Source organism: Ovis aries, chromosome 1, assembly GCF_016772045.2.
Source record: "Ovis aries strain OAR_USU_Benz2616 breed Rambouillet chromosome 1, ARS-UI_Ramb_v3.0, whole genome shotgun sequence".
NCBI lineage: Eukaryota > Metazoa > Chordata > Mammalia > Artiodactyla > Bovidae > Ovis > Ovis aries.
In genome coordinates this window covers 246,416,478-246,429,774 of record NC_056054.1, presented here as the reverse complement: position 1 = coordinate 246,429,774, position 13,297 = coordinate 246,416,478, and the positions used below count along the sequence as shown (strand labels likewise).

Here is a 13,297-nt window from a genome sequence, read left to right as displayed (position 1 = left end):
ATCAAATGGTTGATCATGGCTGAAAAGGCTCCTGCCAAATTTCTAAACTCAACTCCTATACTCAGCCTCCCCTTTACCCACTCATTCCAACTGGCCTTTCTAGCCTGAGAACATGCTCTTTCCAGTCCCAGCCCTTGGAATGTGATACTTCTTCAGACATCTGTGTGGCTGCTCTGAGGGCATCATTCACAACTCAGTTCAAGTCACCTCCTCCCAGAGATCTTTTTTGTTTACAGTAAATAAAGGAGATTTCACGTGGCCCCTTGTAGACTCTGTATCACATTACTCCATTTTCTTCTTAGCATCACTGTCTAAAATGTGCATATTCATCAAACTCCATGTTCACTGTTACTCTTCCTCATCAGAGTGTTAGCTTTTTGAGAGCAAGGACTTTCTCTTGTGATTATAGACAAGGCCTGACACAGAGGATGCATCTGTAAATATTTCTTAACTAACTGGAAAAAAAGTGAAAAGTGAAAGTGTTAGTTGCTCAGTTGTGTCTGACTCTTTGTGACCCCATGGATGCAGCCTGCCAGGCTCCTCTGTCCATGGAATTCTTCAAGCAAGAATACTGGAGTGGGTTCCCTTCTCCAGGGGGACCTTCCTGACCCAAGTATTGAACCCAGGTCTTCCACATTGCAGGCAGACTTTTCACGGTCTGAGCCAGCCACCAGAGCAATGGACTAGTTCTTTTTCACTTATTGAATCATACAAGTAATTCAAGCACATGAGAAAATTTTAAAATAACATCAAGGCATAAAACAAGTACAATTATCCTGCCTGCGCTCAGGACCTCCTTCCCTCTCCCCATTCCCTGTTTCTCTCACCTCTGCCCGCTCCCCATCTGGGTCTCACTCCCAAGAAGTAAGTTGGTTTTGAAGTTTGTTGTTATTGTTCAGTAGTTCAGTCATATTCAACTCTTTGCAACCCCACAGACTGCAGAATGCCAGGCTTCCCTGTCCTTCACTGTCTTCCAGAGTTGGCTTAAACTCGTGTCCATTGAATTGGTGATGCCATCCAACCATCTCATCCTCTGTCATCCTCTCCTGCCTTCAATCTTTCCTAGCATCAGGGTCTTTACAATGAGTTGGCTCTTTGCATCAGGTGTACGTAGAGTTTATCATATTACCATCACTTCTCTCCTCTTGGTCCGTTTTTAAAAGTTGCATTATTGTTTAAAATGTCTTCCTTTGGTTACCTTTTAAACCATAAATAGTGCATGTAAACTGCTACTTCTTGACTCCTCATTATGGAAGAAGAGGAATAGACACCAACACTTCCTTCCTCTTTTATCTGGCCCCTCCCCTCTCAGCTTCAGTCATTACTTTTACATGATCAAGGTTTATTACATTTATATTCTGATCTGCAGCTATAATTAAGTCTTCTGTGCTTTGACGATAGGTTAGTTTCTTAAAATCGAATACTATTAAATGGCAATTGCAAATGATGATTATGTAAATATTATTCAGTGTAGAACCAAGTAGTTTGATTAGACTTGTAGAGAAGGAAAAATAATCCCAAATCACCAAACCCGTGGCACTCAAAGGAGAAAAATCCAGTCTTCAAGGTCAAATTAATTCTGTTTTCCACTCCATACTCCTTTACTTGCTAAAGTCACCCTGTGGTTTAATTTGCATTGACATATGATTTTTTTTGACCAGTTTGTTTTTTCCTTCCCCAAATCTCTAATTGCCTCTCTTTTTTTTCTTGTTGATATGCAAATTATAACAATAAAATAAAATCTTTTTAGTGAACTTACTGAGGGCTCATGCACTAAATATTTTGCATGTATTATTTCATTAAATACCCACAACAGTCCTATGAAGTAGAAATTATTTTTATACTCATTTTTGAAGCAAAAAAACTGAACCAAAGGGAATTTAAGTAACTTCTCAAGGTCACACACATAGTTTGTAATTTGAACCAAGCAGTCTAATTTTGGAAACTGAGACTTTAATCACTTTGTGATGTCTTTGCCTGATTAGTAAGCATATGAAATTTTTTAATTGCACTGTTATTGAAGTAAATCTATTTTTTTTCTAAATTGAGGATGTTTTGTGTGAGGGTTTATGACTTCCTGATTCAATTTAAACTTTCAAGTTTATTATTGCTGCATAGCTGTCATCTTGACATTGTACTGAAATTCTGGTTTGGTCCATGTCTTCCTTTTTTATAAGTTTTTGCTGGTATTCAACCACAAGTAAGTTTTTCAGAATGGGTAACTGGAAAGCAAAATTTCTGAGTCTTTGTATATTTGAGTTCTTGCATTATATTGCCCTCACACTTGATTTTGAGTGGCTGTAAATTTAGGTTGGAAATAGCCTATGAGAACTTTGCCAGGGTTACTCTGCTATCTTCCGGCATCTAGTAGAGTTGGTGATGCCAATTCTTTTGTAGATATTTTCTCCCCTCTGGAAGTTTTTATCTTTGATGTTTCAAAATTTCCCAAGAATATGTTTAAGTGTGGGTATTTTTCCTCAGTAATTGGTTTATCCCAGACCTGTGTTTGTATACCAGGAAATTTTCTTCTATGATTTATTTGATGACTTCCTTCCTTCCTGTTTTCTTTTTCTCCCCTTTCCTTCTGGAGTTCCTGTTGGACTGGTGGTGTATTGCTTTAGTTTTTCTCTTTCTTTCCTTTATAAACCTCTCCTTCTTTCTTTCTAATCTACAGTGTAGCTTGACTTTGTCTTCTAGTCCTTCTGTGATTTTTCTTTTGACAATTATATGATTCCTTAAAGGTTGTAGCTGTCTCTGCAAGTGTTCAAGTGTCCTTTCTGATTTTGATAGATATGGTGTCTTTTTTAATCTGTCCATGCATCCTTGATAATCAGTCGCTCTGTTTGCCATAGAATTCCTCTCATGTTGTTTATTTCCTCAACTGTTTGTTGAGCTTTGACTGCTTGTTCCTATTTGTAATAAAAGGACTAGATTTTCTACTATGGGACACCAGTGCCAGTTTCTTCTGGAGCTGAGTAAATCTGTTCCTACAGCAGATCCCACCACCCTTCCCTTTCAAAAAGATGTCTGAGCTACTCATACTCCGGGGGCAGCTCACACTGCTTGCTCTTCTTATATAACCCTTTGTATTTTTATCCAAGTGAAGCCAGAATAAAGTGAGTCTTGTGGGAAGGCTTAAGGGAAAAAGACATTATAAAAAGTCAATGTGTGGCTTGCAGGATAGATGTGAAGAAGGGAAGTCTGCCTTTAAGTCGTGGTTCTGGCATGGGTTAGTATTTAATGTGGTTGATTGTGTACAAGGCCACCCTAAAGGGTTTTTGTTGTTGTTGTTGTTTCTAAAGAAAAATTTTTAGAGCAGTTCAAGGTTCATAGCAAAATCGAAGGGAAGTTACAGAGGTTTCCCATATGTCCTCTTTCTCCTTATATATGTAGCAGCCCTCCAGCCCCCACTATCCACATCTCCCACCAGACTGGTGCATTTTTTACAACTGATGAACTTACATTGACACATCATTATCACCTGAAGTCCATAGTTTACATTATGGTTTGCTCTTTGTGGTGTACAGTCTGTGGGGCTGGATAAATGTCTGGATTATTCTAACATCACATAGAGTGTTTTCTCGGCCCTAAAAACCTTCTGAGCTCCACACATTCATCTCTCCCTCTTCTCAACCTCTGGCAATGTGTGTGCACACTCAGCCGTGTCCTATTCCTTTTGACTGCATGGACGGCATCATGCCAGGCTCCTCTGTCCATGGAATTTTCCAGGTAAGAATACTGGTGTGGGTTGCCATTTCCTCCTCCAGGGGATCTTCCCAACCCACGTCTGCTGAGTCCCTGCATTGGCAAGTAGATTCTTTACCACTGAGCCCCCTGGGAAAGCTCTGGCAAGTACTGATCTTTTTATTGTGTCTGTAGGTTTGCATTTCCCAGAATGTTATATTATTGGAATCATATATCGTGGAGCCATTCCAGATTGGCTTCTTTTACTTAGTAATATACATTGAAGCTTCCATAGCTCTTCATGGCTTGACAGCCCATTCCTTTTTACGGCTGAATAATATTCCTTGTCTGCATGTACTGCAGTTTATTTATACATTCACCTATTGAAGGACATCTTGCTTTCTTCCATTTATAGGATTTTTGATGGTGGTGAGTTTTTTCTTGTCCTCTTAAAACTCAGCGGTCAGGAGAGTGGTCAGGAGATTAAAACCATCTCCTCCAATCCCTGGACATCTACAAAGTCACTGCCCAGCCACAATCATTAGCAGCACGGCAGACCTCCTGGACTCAGAATAGACAGCAATGTTTAAATCTATATTGTCTAGAGAAGGGGCTGGGTGTGCTACCTGAGACCAGCTCTGGTCTCTTCCTAACTTGGTATTTTGTATTATTTTACTAATAACATTTTTAATCTTGGGATATAAGATCACTGTGAAAAACTTGAAAAATTCAGAATTTAAAATATTAAATTATCACACAATATTTTGTCAACTCGAGAAAAGGTTACAATTTCAATGTATATCTTTCCAGTTTTTCGAGAAGAAATAGGTAGCATGCAGTGTGTATAGTTTTTATTTGTCTTTAGAAAAATTTATGGCTCATGTCTTTAAATATTCTTTAAAATATGATTCTTGATGTAGCATCATATTTATTATATGGCTACAGTACCATTTATTTGACTATTTTATACTTTTGATTTTTGGAACATTTCTAGTTTTTGTATTATAAATCATACTATGAGAAACATCCTCATTCATAAAGCTCCCCCCCCTCCTGCCCCCCATCTCTTATTCCTGGATTAATTCTTAGAAAGGCAGATAAGACCAAAGCGTTTCAATACACTTTATTTTTTATTTTTTTTTAATTTTAAAATTTTTAATTCTTACATGCGTTCCCAAATACACTTTAAAGTTTATGATACATGCTGCCAAATTGTCCATCTGTTGAGGTTGTATCAAGGAATACATTTTTTTTTTTGTTATTGTGTAAGAATTCCCTTTTGACTGAACTAACATCTGCACTTGATATTATCTTTAAAAAAAAGAGTAGGAGAAGATTTTCTATCCACGTGACAAGAGAACATGCTTTTCAATGTTTATCTTTTGCGTTTTTTATTCTTTATTCTTATGGAGACTAAGTGAAGTTGCTCAGTCATGTCTGACTCTTTGCGACCCCCTGGGCTGCAGCATACAAAGCTTCCCTATCCACCACCAACGCCCAGAGCTTGCACAAACTCATGTCCATTGAGTTGGTGATGCCATCCAACCATCTCATCCTCTGTCATTCCCTTCTCCTGCCTTCAATCTTTCCCAGCATCAGGATCTTTTCCAATGAGTCAGTTCTTCACATCAGGTAGCCAAAGTATTGGAGCTTCAGCTTTAGCATCAGTCCTTCCAATGAACATTCAGGGTTGATTTTCTCTAGGATTGAATGGTTTGATTTCCTTGCAGTCCAAGGGACTCTCAACAGTCTTCTCCAACACCACAGTTCAAAAGCATCAATTCTTTGGCGCTCAGCTTTTTTTATGGTCCAACTCTCATATCCATACATGACTACTGGAAAACCTATAGCTTTGACTAGATGGACCTTTGTCAGCAAAGTAATGTCTCTGCTTTTTAATATGCTGTCTAGGTTGGTCATAAGTTTTCTTCCAAGGAGTGCTGCTGCTGCTGCTAAGTCGCTTCAGTCGTGTCCGACACTGTGTGACCCTATAGATGGCAGCCCACCAGGCTCCCACATCCCTGGGATTCTCCAGGCAAGAACACTGGAGTGGGTTGCCATTTCCTTCTCCAATGCATGAAAGTGAAAAGTGAAAGTGAAGTTGCTCAGTCATGTCCGACTCTTAGCAACCCCATGGACTGCAGCCTACCAGGCTCCTCTGTCCATGGGATTTTCCAGTACTGAAGTGGGTCGTCATTGCCTTCTCTGCTTTCAAGGAGTAAGTGTTTTTTAATTTCATGGCTGCAGTCACCATCTGCAGTGATTTTGGAGCCCAAGAAAATAAAGTCTGTCACTGTTTCCACTGTTTCCCCATCCATTTGCCATGAAGTGATGGGACTGGATGCTATGATCTTAATTTTTTGAATGTTGAGTTTTAAGCCAGCTTTTTCACTTTCATCTAGAAGCTCTTCAGTTCCCTTTCTGCATCTGCATATCCAAGGTTATTGCTATGGAGATACGGATATTATCTGAGGTTATTGATATTAAGACTAAATATTTGTCTATCTATCCTATTTGCATGTCTTCTTTTGTAATTTTTCCTGCTCATGTCTTTTTGCCCATTTTTCTGTTGATATGTCTCTCTTTTATTATATGTGACTTTTACAATTAAGAATTCTCCTCCACGGCTTCCCTGGTAGCTAAGTGGTTAAGAATGTGCCTGCTAATGCAGGAGATACGAGTGTGACCCCTGGTCATGGAGCAGCTAAGCCCATGTGCCGAAAATATTGAGCCTGTGCTCTAGAGCTCAGGAAGCACAACTGTTGAACCCACGTTCTGCAACTGCTGAAGCCTGCACACTTCTAAGCCCCTAATATATTAAGCCTGAAAATTGATTTCAAGACAAGTAGCATCTTTTCAGGCTTCCCAGGTGGTTCAGTGGTTAAAGAATCTGCCTGCAATGCAGGAGGCACCAGTTGGATCCTTGGGTTAGGAAGATCCCCTGGAGAAGGGCGTGGCAACCCACTCCAGTATTCTTGCCTGGAGAATTCCAGGGACAGAGGAGCCTGGCAGTTTACAATCTATAGGGTCACGAAGAGTCAGACATGACTGAAAGCGATTGACTACACATACATAGCATCTTTTCACTATCCAGGCTTCTTTTTCCAACATGATTTATTTTCCTGTGTACTCAAATGGCTAACTTGCTATATATTCAGTAAAATATCTACGACATAATATCTTTGATAAACCTATAAAATCATGCAGAAGTGTGATTCGACCCAAGCAGTCCTGAACCAGCAATCAGGAAATGGATCCTTGCTCCAGCCCTGTCATCAATTGACTATATGAACTTGAATGATGAGCATTTTTAGGTCTCAGTGTTTTCACCTGTAAAGTGAGGAAGCTTTGATGAAGACTTCTCTAAGATCTCTTCAGCAACAGCAGTCTGTAACTGCATGAATCATGTTGCAAAATTTGTACAGTAAGTGGTCCCTTCCAGGAAGAGAATGTTAACTCTAGCTCCCAGCACTGGCGTCCACGGGCATGCACAGAACTGTGATTGAACGCATCCACCTACTGCTCCTTAGATGAAAGTCAGTAAGAAACAGAAGAACTGTGCACACTATGGAATTAGTTTCATTTCTTACCTTTTCTAGCTCTTAGTGCTGTGATAAAGACAAATTTAAAACCACCCCATCATGCCATTGTTGCCGTTCTGAAGCAGGGGTGAGATGTGAGCTTTCAGTGGGAGGAGGTGGGCCTTATGTTGGAGGCATGGAGCCGTGGGCACTGTTACCATTTTGCAAAGCTCCAGGGAAGCGAAACAAAAGAAACGGAGCTGCTTTGAAGGTCCCTGCCAAACTTTTCTTAAGAGCAACAGGATTAGAAGGAAAATGAGGCTTCTAAGAGCATGACCAAGCATTTAATACCTCCTTGGAACTCACAAAACAAAAACACAATCATCTTCACCTCACCATTAAAAAAAAAACACGAAGGACAGTGGCTCTGCTTGATCTCATTAATTGGATTGTAAAGCTTCGATGGAAATTCTGTTGCAAAGAAGTGACCAAAGCTTTATGGCCAGGACAAAATAAGTCAGAGCAAAGCATCGGGTCCACTCAAGACCTTTCATCCCTGGAAAAATGGGGCTTAATTTCTACATCATAAATGGTTTGAATCTGCACAACTTTTCTTATTGCTTTTGAAAGCAATTCAGTTTTAAGAACAAAGGAAGCTTGAACAGCAGTTTGGTGATGGCCATTAATAGCTCTCATTTAGATGGATATTTTGGCAAGCTTTTTTTTTTTTCCCATTGTCACACAAAAAAATGAACCGGTGATGCCTAAGCAAGCAGGAGAAGAGTTTAATATACTGGCAGATAAAAACACAGCACATACTGAAGGAATGTATTATGGACATAAGCCATAAAAATGTTTTCAATTTCTTTTGGTGCTAAGCTACATCATAAGAAACTAGTCAATTTCTGGAGAGTCACTTGAGGCAATTTGCATATAGAATGTTTATTGCAGGATGGCAGCTGTGGCTGAATAAACGCTGCCAGTCCTTGTGAATGTTGCCTCTCATCTCTGTCCAGCCTACCAGCATCTGGAAGTTGTGGCCATGCTGCATTAAGAAAAATGATTCAAGGGATTAAGATACATTGTTAAATCTTTCCCACAAAGTTTATATCATTTTGACTTAATTTGCAGCTAATTGATATAGTCCTGTTTGAGGTTTCTCTGAGTCCTCTTAAGGGACTCTTTCAACATTAAGAGAAATAAATGCTTTCTCCTAACTCCAGAACCTTCCATTTCTTTTCCTTTGTTCTGTTTTTAAAAGAATAAATTCACCCCATCTGTACACACCGAGATCCTGTCCCCTTTCATTGTGCAAAACAGCTTACTGTGAAGCCTTCTTTACAACTGGATTCTGGGGAAGCTTTTAATTAAGCACTAAGGGGAGGGGGGTTCATGTGGATGAAAGAATGATGAAAATGCTATGAAAAGTGACAAGGAGTAAAAGAGAGGATAATATGTCAAATTAGAAAAGCAAACAGACACATTTCTTTGACTTCATTCTAGATGGAAAAAAGAGGGAGTATTTACAAACCACCCTGCAAACAGAAGGCTTCTTTTCCCTGGGAGCCCTGGGAAAGGATGGGGAGGGAGAGGGCAGAGCCAGCCCACAGGTTGCAGCTCCTGTGAATCTCCTGGTCCAGATAGAGTGAGAGCAGTGGAGCAGCTCTGCTTTTGCTTCCGGTTGCCTTTGAGGTCTGGTCCTGATGCTGAGCAGCCTGAGAGCTCCGGCCTCTTTTCTGGCTGCCTTCCACAGGCCCCCAGTGTTTCTCAAGAGCAAATGTCACCAACTGAGGTTGGTCTTCCACTTCTTGCCAGTCTAAATCAGTTCTCCCAGCTGTATTTGCTCAGGGCATCCTGGGGGTGTCCTTGCTGGCTCCCATGCCGTCTATAAATATGCATTGACTTGCGTGCTTACTGGTTTTCCTGTCCTGACTGTACCTCCTTGCCAGGGCTCTGCTGTGGCTCCCCAGCACCTGGAACAAGTGCCCAGTACATCCTTGGTGACGGATTAGCGAACTTCTTGGTTTTCTGAGGAAGAATCATCGCCACTCCCATCTCTGCCTTGTCCCGGCAGAATTCTACAACAGCTTGATTTCCATCTGTCTCCATTTTACTTTCTCACTCCCTTCCTCTGTCCTTCCCTCCTTCCCCTATTCATTTGTAACAACTTTATTGGTTTCCTTGTTTTTTTCTCCCATGTTGCTCTAGAAGGAAACAGATGGGTAGAGGATTTCAGATGAATACTGAATATCACATCCCCATTGATGAGATCATTTCAGACTTTTCTAAAATTACTCTTCACGGTTGCATGGCCAGGGAGAAAATATCCCTGGGTTTTTGAGAGTGGGGGGTGCTGCTGCCAGATTTAAATTGTTATTAAAGAGACAAAGACTCACCAGGGTAAAGCTTCTGGAAAGTTTTCTTTAGCAATAGAGTATATTCAGTAAATAGCATTTACCTAGAGGTATGCTGGGTGAGAACTCCTTCTGTGTGTGTGTGTGTAATTACTTGTCATTGTGTCTAAATGTCATATCTGGGAGAAATTATCTTCCTTTAGGCATTTCCAATAGCATCTGCCTTGGGACTGCCAATAGAAGATTACTCAGCCCCAGAAAGAATATTTTAATGGCTCATATAAATAGAATTAATGGGGCTTTCTTGATGGCTCAGTGGTAAAGAACTCACCTGCCAATGCAGGAGATATGGGTTTGAGCCCTGGGTCAGGAGGATCCCCTGGAGAAGGAAAGGGCAACCCACTCCAGCATTCTTGCTTGAGAAATCCCATGCACAGAGGAGCCTGGTGGGCTACAGTCCATGGGGTTGGAAAAGAATCAGACATGATGTAGTGACTAAACAATAATTAATAGCATACGATTGTTTTCTCCTCCCTTTAAAAAATGTGGTCAAGTGTATCAGAACGGCAGTGCCATGCCTTGTGTATATGAAAGACATTCCAGGTATTATTGCCTGCCTTTTACATTTGATTATCACAATCCTTACTCTCCAGAAAATGAAGTGGATGTGGGCTTGGCTCCTTCAGAGAAGCAACCTCAACTTTGTCAGCACTAAGCCCATCTCATTGTTGAGCCCATCTCTAGCATTGATACTATGAGCTGAGTTGTTAGATTCAAAGATCAAGTGGAGCCTGCCACGGTACTTGGGAGCTAAATCCCCTCTCTTCCCAGTGATGTCTGTAGCAATTTGACTCTAGGTCAGCCATCTCTCTCTCTCACCTTCATCTCCGATTAAGAAGGGCTGCCCTGGTGCAAAACTGCAGTGAGTCTCGACATTTAAGTGCAGACAGGGAGATCTGTTGGTTACCTAGCAACGCGGCAACAGAAGCATCCTCTGCTGTTTAGTTTTTCAAGTAATGAAATGATAGTCGCAACATTTTGCATTTAAACAGCACAGTCTCCACGGATCTGACAGTCTGTTGTAAATAGAGAAAAGGAGCCACAAGAACCTGCTCTCCAGGGATGGCTAGCTCCATTTTACAGGTGGCTAGGCTAGAGCAAACACAGTAAAATGAAGTTGAGCTCATTTTACATGAGTGCAGAGCTAGCTAGGAAGCATGCAGAACTTCCAGCCAATGGAAAAGGCTAAAGAAAAGAATCTGTAAGCCAGCTCATTTTTTGTCATTAAACTTTTCAACTCCTAGGGAGTAGAGAATGTGTTCTTCACATATTTTGAAAAGTACTTGCCTGACTGATTGCTAAATTATAGATGAAGTCGGTGGGTAGGTGGTCTGTCTTGCAACCTCAAGGCTGAAAAGAAAATCCACACTAGGAGGGTTTGCAAGATGTTGTTAGTTTTCTAAAATTGCAGTTATTCTGGGATTGTTTTCTGAAAATGAAATTCATTTCTGATCCGAAGGTAGTTACTGTTACTTGTCTATGTCTTTTTTTTTTTTTTTTTTTTTTTTTTTTGCTAACAGTACTGGCTTTAAAAAATTGCCCACCATCCCCCCCCGCCCCGCTTTTTTTTTGATACTCTTTCCATTCAGAGATAGAATTTTTTTAATCTCTCCTTGAGTCTGGGTGGGCTTATTCAACCCATAGACTATCGTGGAAATTATGCTAGATGGCTTCCTAGGCTGATTCATAAAAGGTGATACAGCCTCTCCCCTGTTCATTGAAACATTCACATTGGGAGCCCAATGAAAGAAGTCCAGCTACCATGAACCCACCATGCTGTGAGGAAACCCAAGTCACCCTGTGGGGCTATGCATAGGCATTTTGGTTAACCATCCCAGCTGAGCTCAGCCTTTGAGTCATTCCCATTCAGGAACCAGATTATTTGAGTGAAGAAAACTCCAGATAATTATGCTGCTTCCCCCACCCCACTACCCCACGCATTCCCATGGTCCCATCAGAAACCCCAGACATTGCAAAACATAATAGTCATTCTTTCTGTACCTTTCTACATTATCTGTAAGAATGATGAGCAGTTTTGATACCTACCCACACCTTCAGCTGAGAGCCTTGGCTGAAGGGGTCTTTGCTTGTGTGTTTCAAAGCATTGTTGATGGCATGTGCTGCCTTGATCCTGGTTATCCCAAAGAATGCCCACTTCTCACATTTCAGCTGGCTGAGCTGGGTTGGAATTCAATCTGGCTGGCTTGCCAGGTAGCCCTTCAGTCCTGACTGAGGTCTTTGGGATGCTGCTGTCAAGTGTAGAGGAGAAAAACAAGTCACGTCTACCCAGCTGTGACTGACGGACTCCTGAGAACGGCGGTTGTGTAGACCCTGTGTCCTGAGTGATGGGCCGTGGCCACTCAGCTGTGTAGTCTCACGTCCAAAAAGGCACAGTTCAGTCCCCTCTTTGTGTGTGTGCATTTGCATCTGCTCACTGAGGCATTTCCGTGGTGCTCAGGATAGTGCATTATTTTTAAAGGGGAATTTCTGATTTCAACGCTTCTTGCAGACGTGCAGAGGAAACCTGCTGAGTCACCACAGGTGGCCAAATGCTGTGGCCAGAGCTGCCGTCTGATGGGCTTTCTGATGGAGGGGCCATTGCCAGTGGCCCCTGTGGGCATCTATGAAGGGGTGAGGAGGTCTTAGTCGGAAGGAGTGCTGCCTTCTGGGACCCTACTTGTCATCCTGGAGGTGGTTGTTTAGCCACTAACTGGCATCTGACTCTTCTGTGACCCCATGGACTATAGCCCTCCAAGTTCCTCTGTCCATGGGATTTCCCAGGCAAGACCACTGGAGTGGGTTGCCATTTCCTCCTCCAGAGGATCTTTCTGACCCGAGGATCGAACCCGAGTCTCCTGCATTGAAGGTGGATTCTGTACTGTCTGAGTCACCTTTTTTGGTTACAGAGAAAATACCTGGGCTCTTAGATAGACCTAGGTTTGAAAGCCAAACTTGCCATCTAGATACCATTTGATCTTGGGTCCCTGAGTCTGCTCTTCCCCATCCCCCCCATGGAAATGAAAATAATGCTTAAATCAGGGCTGCTGGAAGGATTAAATGAGCTCATTGCATGGCACAGGGCTCAATAAAATGTCCTCTCTGAAAATACAAGTGCCACATCAAGGATTTCTGTAATACAGTGAGTGCTTATCAGTGAGTGCTCACTCATCACTAAATGATAATTAAAGCAACGATTGGCAGGAACTAAGTGGAGAGGGTCAAAGGGGAGAGAGAGAATTTGGTAGAAAATGGGAAAGAACACCAAAGACACTGATTTTCTCACCTCACAGCTTACCCAGATGTCTGGCCTTTTATGGAAAACTAGTATATATAGAGTTGGCTAAAAAGTTTTTTTTTTTTGGTTTTTCTAGAAGATCTTAAGGAAAAATCCTAATGAAAGTTTTGACCAACCATATATGTGTGTATATATATACATGTAATATATAGAATGTGTATATCTTAAATATATATTTTAATCACTTCTAAGGTATATATACATAATATGTATAGTATATAAGTATATATACACACATATCTATAATATATACTTATATACTATACATATTGTGTATATATGTATGTATTATGTATATACATTTAATATATATTTTAAAATCAATTCTAAGGTACACTTTAAATTTAGTATCTCTGAATTTTGAATTCATTTGACAATTTATG

General features: G+C 41.0%; 1 long non-coding RNA gene across 1 annotated transcript; it reads right to left on the bottom strand.

The window, feature by feature from the left end:
* Nucleotides 1-4,792: 4,792 nt before the first annotated feature.
* On the bottom strand, nucleotides 4,793-11,928 carry LOC121817220 (uncharacterized). The gene is made up of 2 exons (XR_006057028.2): nucleotides 11,666-11,928; nucleotides 4,793-9,409 (listed from the first exon to the last, which is right to left on the bottom strand). It is a non-coding gene; the product is annotated as an uncharacterized LOC121817220 (long non-coding RNA).
* Between the last annotated feature and the right edge of the window lie 1,369 nt (nucleotides 11,929-13,297).